Genomic DNA, 11815 nt, shown 5'->3' on the forward strand with positions numbered 1-11815 from the left:
GAAAATTCATCATTTAAAGCTCTTTGTCCTGAATGTGGTGGCTCCTGCTTCAGGCTGATCGTTTTGCAAGAGCCACTGTGTGAAATAGGGATGGGCAAAACAAATGGTAACTCTGAATCAGAGATATGATGGTAATTTGAACTTGAAGGAGTCCAGCAAGATATCGTAGGTCTTGTACATCCCTTGAAAGCTCTAAATTTAAACTAGACTGCATCATCAGGGATGGTTCTTGAAATTAGTGCAGCAATTCCAAGAAGCTCTGCACTTTTGTCCTGCTGTCCTTCCAGGAGGCTGAAGTTGTCCTGGTTACTCTGCATGTACAAGTTTTTCTTTCAAATCAAAATCCATCCATTCCCTACAGTGTTAGAGCTAAAATGATACCGCACCAGATTTCAGAGGAGTTAATGAGATATTAAAATGCCATTAGTAATATCTTTAAAATGACATTTCTTTATAGAAAAGGGGCATCTCGTGGGCTGTCCAGACCCCAGTAGGTGTTACTGTGTTACTGCAGCCAGATGAAGGCTGGATTCTCCACGCTGGGTCTCTACCCGGGTTTTGTTCTGTTGTTGATGTCGTTGATTAGAAGCTGTATTCTCTTTATATACAAGTTGCCAAAGCAAACATACATATGGTGTCACTTTCAGAAGACTTTAAGCATCCTGGGAAATGTATCTGTTTCGATTCAGTGCTACTCAAAACCAAATACACAATTAGTAATTCTGTTAGAAAAGCAAAGAGGCTGCCACTATTTTGAGCAAGAATCCATAGGTCCTTGTAGGCTGGCTTGAGAGTTTGATTTTACAGCACCTACCTGACTTTGGTGGGTGCAGCTTTGGCCTGGGCAGAGCTTTACTGTGTAGATATCCTGTGGAACCACTTACCCAACACGGCTCCCCACCCCTGTCACCCCCCCTAACAGCGTTCATCACACGCGGCTCCTTCTGTGTGCTGGGAAAGCCCAGTGTGTGCAGGGAGAGACACCCGTAATCAGTGCGGTGCTCGTTACACATCGTCAGTGCGGTAGTAATGAGAAATCAAATATTTTCTATAGACTCTGTGACCTGAATTCTTTTGCAGAGAGATTCTTTGAAAATAAATTCCTTATTTGGCCTGAAGAGTGCCTTGGGAAAGTTGCTATAGATGCCAGCAGTTTCCACTGCATCCTGTGAGGCTGTTTCAGAAGATGACAGTGTCAGACGGTCTCTGGAGATACCGGTTCAGGTGTAAGACCTTTGCTGAAAATAGAAAGGCACAAAATGGAGCCCTTTCCCACTCTTTGGCAGATTTAGATTGCACAGAATGGGCTGAAAGAGCCTTTCTCTCAAATGCGGGGGTTTGAGGGCCCCAGCATGGTGAAACCCAGACTTCCAAGGGCAGGATGCCTTAGTCTTGCTCCTGGTCCTGATCCTGCTGCTCAGGCTGTGCTGTGCACCAGTTGCTGGGATGTCACTGATGTAGTTCACGGTTGTCAGGGTCTGCTTCTTTCTCTGTCACGTACGTCCTGTTTCTTGTCATACATCTGCATGTGGCACGGTGTCACAGCAAGTGTTATGGTTGTTAGGTCACGGGATAATGTGACACACGCTGGACATTGTGCATGAGTGACATGTTCACAGATGGCCTCTTGGTGAGTGACCCTTGCTGAGCTTATAGAATCATAGAAACATTTCAGCTGGAAGAGACCCTCAGGATCATCGAGTCCAACTGTAACTTAACCCAACTCCAGCACTAAACCATGTCCCTAAGAACCTCATCTAAATGCCTTTTAAACCCCTCCAGGGATGGTGACTCCAGCACTGCCCTGGGTAGCCTGTTCCAATGCCTGACAACCCTTTCCGGGAAGAATTTTTTCCTAATATCCAATCTAAACCTCCCCTGGTGCAACTTGAGGCCGTTTCCTCTTGTCCTGTCACTTGTTACTTGGGAGAAGAACCCAACCCCCTCCATGCTCCAAGCTCCTTTCAGGCAGTTCAGAGATCAGAAGGTCTCCCCTCAGCTCCTGTTCTGCAGCTGAACCCCCTGGTCCCTCAGCCGCTCCATCACACTTGTGCTCCAGGCCTTTGCCAGTGCCCTTGTGTCCCACTAGTGCTGCGCCCATGCCTGAGCTGCTTCTTGATTCCCAACCCTGCCTAAGTAGCACTGAGGAGCCAGTCCAAGTTAACGCCAGTGCTCTTGCTGTTCCAGTTTGTGGCGCTCGGGGCGGCTGCCCACGTGTGACGCACAGAGCCCCAGAGAAGCATCGAGTACGTCGTTGTTTCCCCTCGTGCTGCCGAGCAGAACTCACTGCTCGAACATGCTCTGCTTGCTGCTCTCTGGAGAGGAAGGAATTGCTCCCAGTAGCTGGCATTAGAGATTCAAGGATGCCCCAAGTTTTTAAGAGCACAGGCTTATCCATGCAATTCCCATTAAAGACAATGGAACTTAGGCAGCTAATAAACGGTGACACCGTAGAAGTCCATCACTTTGCTGTGCCTCACAGGGGCTGGGCAGTACGTGGCTATCCTATTATTTCTCAGTTCTTGCAGTACATGGCTATCCTATTGTTTCTCAATTCTTGCAAGGGAAAAAAAAAAGGATAAAAGATCTGTGCCAGTGCTTACAGGTTTATACACCATGTGGAGTTTTCTTAATTGGAGCAGATGCTGAGCTTTAAAAGATGTTAGAACACATGACACAACTTTTGTTTACCTCCCTGTCTTATTTTTTCCTTTGATTTCAAGAAAAAATTATCTATGGTCAAATTTTCACTTCTGAAATACTACGAAAGGGAGTTCTTCAACTAAAGAATTTGTTTGTTTGTTTCATTCCTGTAAGTTCAGCAGAGCCCTTTGGAAAATGTATCTTAAGATGCTAAATATTATTCCCAGGATTTTATAAAAATCTCTGAATTACTTCTTGTGGTTTGGATCAGCCCTGCAACTGTCAGACTGGGAATACAGGCTGGATGTTCATCAAGCAGCCTTCGCATACACTGTGGAACAAAAAGCCCTTCAGATGTGCGTGATTTTGTGATTATGGCATAGGATGGTCATGAGCATTCTCCACCCTCCTCTTCATTCTGTAGCACTGACTTCATCCGCAGTGAGCTTTCAGTCCTCCAGCACTACAAATTAATTGACTTATTTAGCAGTGAGGCAGATGGATAGAGCGAATCTGAGATTTCAATACATTCTGCTGAAAATCTGTCATTGTTCAGAAAACGCAAGTAAAATATGTGTTGCTAAATGTCACTTCCAAATACACAGGTAAGAAGGGACTTACACGAGCTGCCAGGAGTGAACATGCAAATGCAGGAGAAGGGCACCACACCATGTTTCATTCCATCCTAGAGCAGATGACGCTTTGCTAGGTGGGGTGTCAAGAATATCAATGTATAGGTGTAGAATAGATGTACATGCACTCAAAGGTGAGGCGCTCGTGAATTTTGCATTGATTTCAAAGTGCTCATCTGCAGCTGTTCTGAATCTAATCTGATCTAATCTAATCTGATCTAATCTAAACCCAATCCATTCTGGATATTTATAAAATACCTATCACCACCACAGTGTGTGTGCAGCTGTACTTATGATCCTATAATTCTCTCTTGTACCCGTCACATCAAACAAAGTCTGCAAGATCATTTGTAGGAACGCGGATTTTTTTGGTATATTCATGAGCTTTGTGAGCTTCATCACGGTGTGTCCAAACACCAGGACTCAGGGTTTACTGAGAGTTAAACAGCAGTGAAGTGTCATCACCAAGATATGTAGAGTCAGTTATTACTCAAACTTCCAAAAGAGCCCAAGGAATCTACACAAACTACAAAGAAACTGGGAAAGGGCTGATCATTGTGATATTCCCAGAACATTTTTGTGTCTGTCCTGTCTTTCCTTGTACCTTCTTATCCAGAGAGTTGAATTTCCAGTTAGGAAATTCTTGACCAGGTACATCTTACTGTCAGTGGTGCACTGTAAGCTTCGACAGAAACCACTGATTTCTAATTTATCCCCTTTGTATGTTAATCCATCTCATTTACCTTAAAAAAATATTTAGACGTGCTAAATTTGGCTTTTTGTCTTTTTCCATGATTAATAGTAGTAATGAATTTCTTTTGCATTATTTAATCTTGTATTGAAATGTAATGTGTGTTGGAGACATAATATCAATGAAATGGAAATGGTTGGCAATAGTTCTCTAAATCCCTAGCTGATGCCTCATATTTGAGGAGACTGAAAGAAGCATTCTTTTTCTTGAGATATCAAGTCCAAATCATCAGTCCAAACTCTCATCTCTAACTCTTGTATGAGTAGAATTTTGTGGGCAGGAATCCTGCACAACATACAGTTCCTGCTTCTACCAAAGTGTGATGCTACAGAGGATGCAACAGCATCTCAGTTACTATCATCAGCAAGTGAAAAGCAGCATCAAACAATCCTTACAAGTGATTCTTTCAGAGATCTGGGGGGAGCTTCACCTTCATTCGTTTTCCAGTACCAAACGTTCTTGAAAACAGCAAAAGGTGGAATAGTTCACATAAAAACAACAGACAATCCTCCCTGTCGTTGGAATTGTTGACTAGAATCCCACTTGGTAGAACTCTGCAGGAGTTTGAAAGAATCACAGTGATTTGCGCTTGCTGAGGATAAAGCTCTGGACGAGAAAGGCAGCAACAAGTCGTCGGTCACACCGTGATAAAGATCCACTTGCCGAGGCGTTTCCTCACCCCGTCAGTCCCGTCCTCCGCGGCGTCACAGGAGCCAGGGCAGACCCACGAGGCTCCCATTGCAATTCAAATGCACTTTCATAAAACCGCGATTAGCGCTGCTAATCTCGCCTTGGTGAGCCAAAGGCAATAACAACGATGTTACCGAACACCTTGGCTCTTATGTAATTCTTTTGCTCTGAAACTTGCTGGTGTGAGAGAGCTTTTGAAACCCATTAGTAAAACTGAACTGGCCAAATGAGGCTTCTCCAGGGAGAGCAAAGCCAAACGTGTGGCAGAGCGGAGCCGGGGCCTGCCCGGGGCCAGCGCTGCCAGCCGGGCTGAGCGCGCAAAGTCCCGCCTGGAGCTGAGCCCGGCTGTAAAACGAACTAATGGCTGTGGGCCTGTCCTTCACATTGAGAAGAATATTTTCTATTGCTCAGAGCAGACCCTAAGGTGGTGACTTGCACTGAAGCACTTGCACTTGCACTGGGCCCTTGTGGCCAGGAAGCCAATGGTACCTGGGGTGGGTTAGAAGGGGGTGGTCAGTAGGTCAGAGAGGTTCTCCTGCCCCTCTGCTCTGCCCTGGGGAGACCACACCTGCAATCTTGTGTCCAGTTGTGGCCCCTCAGTTCCAGCAGGACAGGGAACTGCTGGAGAGAGTCCAGCGCAGGGCAACAAAGATGCTGAAGGGAGTGGAGCATCTCCCGGGTGAGGAAAGGCTGAGGGAGCTGGGGCTCTGGAGCTGGACAAGAGGAGACTGAGGGGTGACCTCATTCATGGTTATAAATATATAAGGTGTGAGTGTCAGGAGGACGGAGCCAGGCTCTTCTCGGTGACAAGCAATGATAGGACAAGGGGCAGTGAGTTCAAACTGGAACACAGGAGGTTCCACTTCAATATGAGAAGAAACGTCTTCCCAGTGAGGGTGGCAGAGCCTGGCCCAGGCTGCCCAGGGGGGTTGTGGAGTCTCCTTCTGTGCAGACATTCCAACCCGCCTGGACACCTTCCTGTGTAACCTCAGCTGGGTGTTCCTGCTCCATGGGGGGATTGCACTGGATGAGCTTTGAGGTCCCTTCGAACCCCTGACATTCTGGGATTCTGTGAAGTGTGAGGCTGGTCTGTGCAGTTCAGGCCGCGCACTTGGGAAAAGCCGCGTTGTGCTGTGGGGCGACATCCCCCGAGCTGGGCCGGGCTGGGCGACCGCTCGTCTCTAGTCTGGTCCATAAAGCCGGTCTCCGGCTTTGATTCACCAGGAGATGGTGATTCTTTCACATGAGCAAAAATTGTAGAAAGAGGGAAAAAGTAGCCGAGCTGTGTCAAAAAGCCACAATGAATTTTCAGCAGAGAATGCGAACAGTGGAAATTTCCAAGAAGATAGTGTGAAATTAGAAATGCCTCTTTGAGAGTCAGTATCTACAGAAAAAAAAAGTTTAAAATAAGGAAAGTAGGGGGGATTTGCTTTCATCATTAAAAACATCAGCGTAAAACACGTGGGGAAAAACAAACAGTGAAGACACTGTTGCTAGTGGGCTGGCTTTTCAAGTATTAATGGAACCTCACAGAACAAGAGTTTCTTTTATTCCTTTTATCCCAGCTCCCTGCTCGCAAGGTTCTTGTGTGAACAAGCAGCAGTTTCCAAGGCTGTGAAATTATCAGACCTGGACCAGCGCCAGTACAAACCAATTTATTGGGGTCCAGCAATTAACTAAAACCTAGAAAGCCTGATTAATTGTGGCACTGCTCAGCAGGGAACATTGAGAAAAAAAATCAGACTAAACTCCATGCAGTGTCTCTGTTCCATATACCAATTTACACTATATGTAAAGAAAAGTTTCCTCTCTGTAAATACCCTACTATAATATTTTGCACCATGTACAATGAATAATTACAATGCCATCTGAGAAAATGCTAGTTGATGGCTCTCTGGATAATCATTTCATAATGGCTCTTATCCTGTTGTAATTTTTTTGCTGTTGAGTTTATATCTGATTGTAACCTGAACAATGGGATATATTATTTTAAAACATTGTTTTGGTAAGCTGCTCTCCGGAGGGTCATCTTGACAAGCCAGCACTGCTCTGTTTCTTTATATTTCCTAAAGCATTGATGTGTGCAAGAAAGGTGAGGCTTTGGTAGCCGTTCAGAGCTATTTAGGATAGCAAAAAGCAAACAAAAAGTTGAGCTAAGAACCAATTCACCAGGGCAGGATATGTTGGCTGAAATGAAATCCTGTAGTCTGAGGAGACGGGCAGGAACTTATACAGTGGGCATGTTTAAAAGCTGGATTAGAAATGCCTTATACATTATAAGAAGCAACTGCAGAGTGTAATTAAGGTGTTAGCTGATTCCGTTATGTTCACAAATAGTGTCCACATTGGTTGTTTTGTCTTAGGGCTTGTCATAAAACCCTGTGCATAAACCAACCTTTAAAAATCTCATTTCTAGTTGCCTTAGTGGTACATTGGTCACTTTTGGTATGGATTACTGAGAAGAAAGTAAATATTCCAACTCAGTGTAATGCAGCGCTGCAGTGTGTTGTAGTGGGTAGTACAAAACACCAGATCTAGCAATTCGTCTTAGTTCCTCTTACATCAAAATGATTCAGTGGCTAGTAATGGAAAAAAAGCCGTCCGAGGATAAAAAAGTAGTAGTGAAAGAATAGTCCCCCCTACCGCATGAAAAGGAACATAAAGATACATGCAAATAGTTCAGCTTTTCCACATCATTTTCTATCCTAATCTGCATCCAACTGCGACACTGTCACATTCTCAGATTTAAGGAGTACAATCCGCAGACAGCGCTAAATCACATTAGGAGGTGGTGAGAATAGAGCCCGTGCACACGTAACATCCAGGCTGGGGCTGCAGGGTGATTTGGGACACTCAATGAGGTAGGAAAGGCTGTCTCCTCCAATTTCACTGTATTTATTGGGGATTTAATGTATTTTTTTAAAGATATTTGCAGTGGAAATCGGTTTGTCGGAGGTCATCTAATTGAATCTCCAGCCCTGGCAACCCTGCACAAAGGCTGCCAGAACTGACCGAGTTGCTAATGTTTAACTGTGAATACCCAGCAGGGTTCCTCCCCAGGGCTGAATACAGTCAATTATGTTATTTTTCTAAATATTAGTGACTCAGCTGTCTCTGCTTGTGAAGAGTTGCCAGGGTCACAGAAACAATCAGACAGATCCTCCCCCGCTTCAATTCGAAGAGACGGGGAGAGTCTTTTAAAGATCAGGGTGACTGATCCCCAAGCACAGGGAAGGTCCTTGCGCGGTTCTGCTGCTGCTCCAGAGGGGCTGCGGCGGTTCTGTGGGGCAGACAGGGCAACGTGTATCCACAGCCTCACCAAAGCCTGCGAGATCAATACACATTTCACAGTTTAGCTCAACAGGCACTAGTGCTGAGGTCTGACAGGAGATTAAGTGCCAGCAGATTGTGTCTCCCCTTTAGTACTTGTTTTGTTCTTTCTGTCTCCTCTCCCTCCCCTTTCCATTGCGCTCCAAATATCTCTCTGGAAGGAACGTTTTTACACCCCATAGCAATTCAGTTTCCCGTTTTCCTCTGTGGATTGGTCAGCGGGGAATACAGAGCGGTGGGTAAGGAGAGCTCAGCAGCAGACTGAGCAGCACCCGCTGTCCAGAAAGCTCTTCAGCCCAGACCTGCAGATGCCCCAGCACCCCGCTGCTTTGCTCTCTACCCAGAGATCTGCAAGAGCTTTGGTTTTTAATTGCAGCTTCCTTAGTTTTTGTCACAAAGGCTCTTTCCCAAAGCCCAGCCTTCTCCAGCGGCCCCATCCCTGTGCTCGGCTCTTATCTGATCAACAGCGCTTGGCAGAGGGAGAAATCCCTCTAGAGAATCGAGTGCCAGGGCGTCGTTTTGGCCCAAGTTTGAGGCAGCGCTTTGGAGTTGGCAAAGTTTCCTAATTTACTACTGTTACATTTTATAACATCCAACTTTAGGAATATTATGTGGATGTGGCCAGTCTCCAGCTATTCTGAATCCATTGCAAATACTTTGCCAGCATGTGTCCAAGCGTAATCCAGCGTTGATGTTTTTAATGCTGATACAATTTCCCTATAAGTATGTTCAGGCCTGGCATCTGAGCGGCAGTGGGCAGGAGTCTGGAGCCCAGCTCCTGGAGGTGACACCTTTATTCCTCGGGGTCCCTGTCTCTCCTAGAGCTGGCAAACCCAGTCTGGGCCTGTGGTGACCACTGATGTTGCATCTCTGATTGCTGAACATACACGGTATCTTGTTTGTGGGCGAGGATCTCGACATTTCCTTGGAATGAGCAGAGAATCAAGAGTCACGAGTTGTCTTTTGCTGTTGGACACCGGCACACTCCAGTTTGGGGTACCAGCCTTCCAGGTATGTTAGAAATAGTGTAGCTAGATCAAACTGCAGTGAAAGCAGAACTGAAATTTCAAATGCTTCAGTACTGCAGAGAACTTGACTTTGAAGAACTGGACGTTATCAAAATGATGCCTTTGTAGCTTGTTCTTGCTATAAAAACAGGGAGGAAACCAAACCACCTTCTGCTAAGGCTGGAGTTTCCCCTGGCTGGAGCTCCTAGGGACAAGGAAAACAACCCAGCGAGGGAGAGGAGGCTGGCGCTGTTTGGACAGCCTGGCCTCTTCTGGTCTGCGTGCGCCTCTCAGGAGGAGGAATTCCCGACAAAGGTTTTGATGTCTGGCTAATTACCAAGGCCAATGTCTCACTTCTGCAGGAGGAGATGGTTTGGGGAGCAGCTGTGGTCCTCTGAACCAGAGAGGAGACGGTTCCCTCAGTGTTTTCATTTTTGAGTTCTTTTCTTGCTCCTCACATTATTGCCATGATGGGCAAATACACAGCATAGAACTCTGTCCTCGGGCGGTTCATGAGGACTCCACTGTGGAAAACTGGAATCTGGACGTTACTAGTGTTGCAAAGTTATGTGTGACCTATTTTGGCCGCAGAAACGCGCAGGTCAGCAGCATCCTCCCTTGCACCCCAGCCAACCAAATGCTCCCCAGGGACAAGTGCTGTACACCGTGATGTCCATCACTATAAGCAGCTGACAAACACACCCCACGCAGAGAAAGGAAGATATTTCTAACTTCTGTTTCAGCAAATACGCCTTGTGTTTTGGTTGACAAGGGTACCCATTATTGTTCACAAGACTTCCTTGTTTTCTGCTTGTTATTCTGTAATGTTCAATAACCTCAACCGTTAGCAGAATTATATGAAAAACAAAAGTGATTTGTGTTCATTTTGCTTTGTGAGGGAGAATTCCCTACTGATTCAGCCACCAAAGAGCTCCACCCTCCTCTGCGCATCCAGAAATACAAATATTATACCAGTGATCAATACGAGACATTTTGCAGGCCAAATGCATGGTTAGTGGAAGCGGGCAGGAAAATTTCACTTCAGTTTACTTGAACTCATTAACCTCAGCAATTTATGGCTTTATGGTTCTTGTGTGCCACAGTTTCTGACTAGCTGACAGAACTAGTTTAAGGGATGTTTAACAGTATCTATTGCATGATTTAAGTACAAGGAAATGACTGTCTGGAGGTACAGGGAGAGCAAAATTGTTACTGTTGTAGCATCCTTAAAAGTCCTTTCCATTTGAATCCAGCCACATGAAGAAGAGGGAGAAGGGAGCAGGAGTTCAGCTGCTTGGTGTTGTATGTTGTGCGGCCAAAAGGTCTGTGCCCCATCTGATGGGAGGGGGCTCTGCTGCCCAGGGCTCCCAATACGGCTCAGCCGGTGGTTTCCTGGCTGGCGCTGCTGTTGTACTGCACTGCCTTAGCTGAAGGAACTTTACACTTGTGCACATTTCAGGTTATCTTTTTTACAAATGGAGAAGCTGAGACACAGCTCTCTACAACTACCTGAAGGAGGTTGGAGCATGGAGGGTGTTGGGCTCTTCTCCCAGGTAGCAAGTGACAGGACAAGAGGAAATGGCCTCAAGTTGCACCAGGGGAGGTTTAGATTGGATAGTGGGAAAAAATTCTTCATGCAAAGGGTTGTCAGGCATTGGAACAGGCTGCCCAGGGCAGTGGTGGAGGCACCATCCCGGGAGGGCTTTAAAAGATGTGGAGATGAGGTTCTCAGGGACATGGTTTAGTGCTGGAGTTGGTCAGGTTATGGTTGGACTTGGTGATCCTGAGGGTCTCTCCCAACCGAAATGATTGTGTGAAATGCTCTGTGTGGAGGTGCCTGGCAGGCACAGAGCAGAATGACAATAGACCCTGTCTCCTGGGTTTCAGCTCGGTGTGCTACCGACTGAACGACAGTTCTACGCCACAAACATTCTCTTTCCCGAATTCATGCATGCCTTGAGGTAGCTCAGCTCTCAGAAGGATCCACATTTCCCTCTTCCTCAGTTAAGAAACGGGAGAACCATGTATGAGGTTGCAGCCTGACTTATTCTTCTATTATACTCTGACTCTTTAACAGAGAAAGGAGAAGAAGCTGCTACTAAAACAAAAATAAAAGGCGCACCCAAACAAACCCCCCAAAAGCCGGGTAGAAGTTTTAAAAAGAGCCAATCCCCTGTTTGCTTTTCCTTTTACAGGCCACCTTCCAAATTTACACAAAGCCAACTGTATTACAAGGAATGGATTAATACAGAAAGGTTCTCTAAAGCAGACCTGTTGGAGTTATCTTCAATATTAAAAGCAGAGTGTTTGTTTTCTTTAATATGGGGGTCAGCACCAGTAAAAACAGCAGTGAAAGGGGCCAGTATTACTAGATCACGTCTGCTTTTATCTCACACTGCAGTTATAGTAGAATGATTTTTGCCTGGAAACTTTGAAGCTGGACCGCATCCTTTCATGCTGAAATCATATCTCCTGCAAGGATTATTGGAGGATATAATGTTTCCTTCAGCTTCTTATTTTCTTCACTCCTGAACTTGGACTCCTGACCTCAACTTTTCTCTGGTTATGACCGAGCATTGGCCTTCGACTGAATAGCTGAGCTTTTTACAATCACATCAGCTCCTGCTCTTGAAATTTCAGACTCATTTTGTGACACTGATATTGTAGACCTTAATTAAAAGTCAAACATTTTATATCTTGGGTAATGACCATACAGGAACCGCCAGGTTTTGCTCCCTTGTGCGCAAACATCCAGAACATTC

Source organism: Streptopelia decaocto (assembly GCF_964273445.1).
Source record: "Streptopelia decaocto genome assembly, chromosome: 10".
Classification (NCBI taxonomy): Eukaryota; Metazoa; Chordata; class Aves; order Columbiformes; family Columbidae; genus Streptopelia; species Streptopelia decaocto.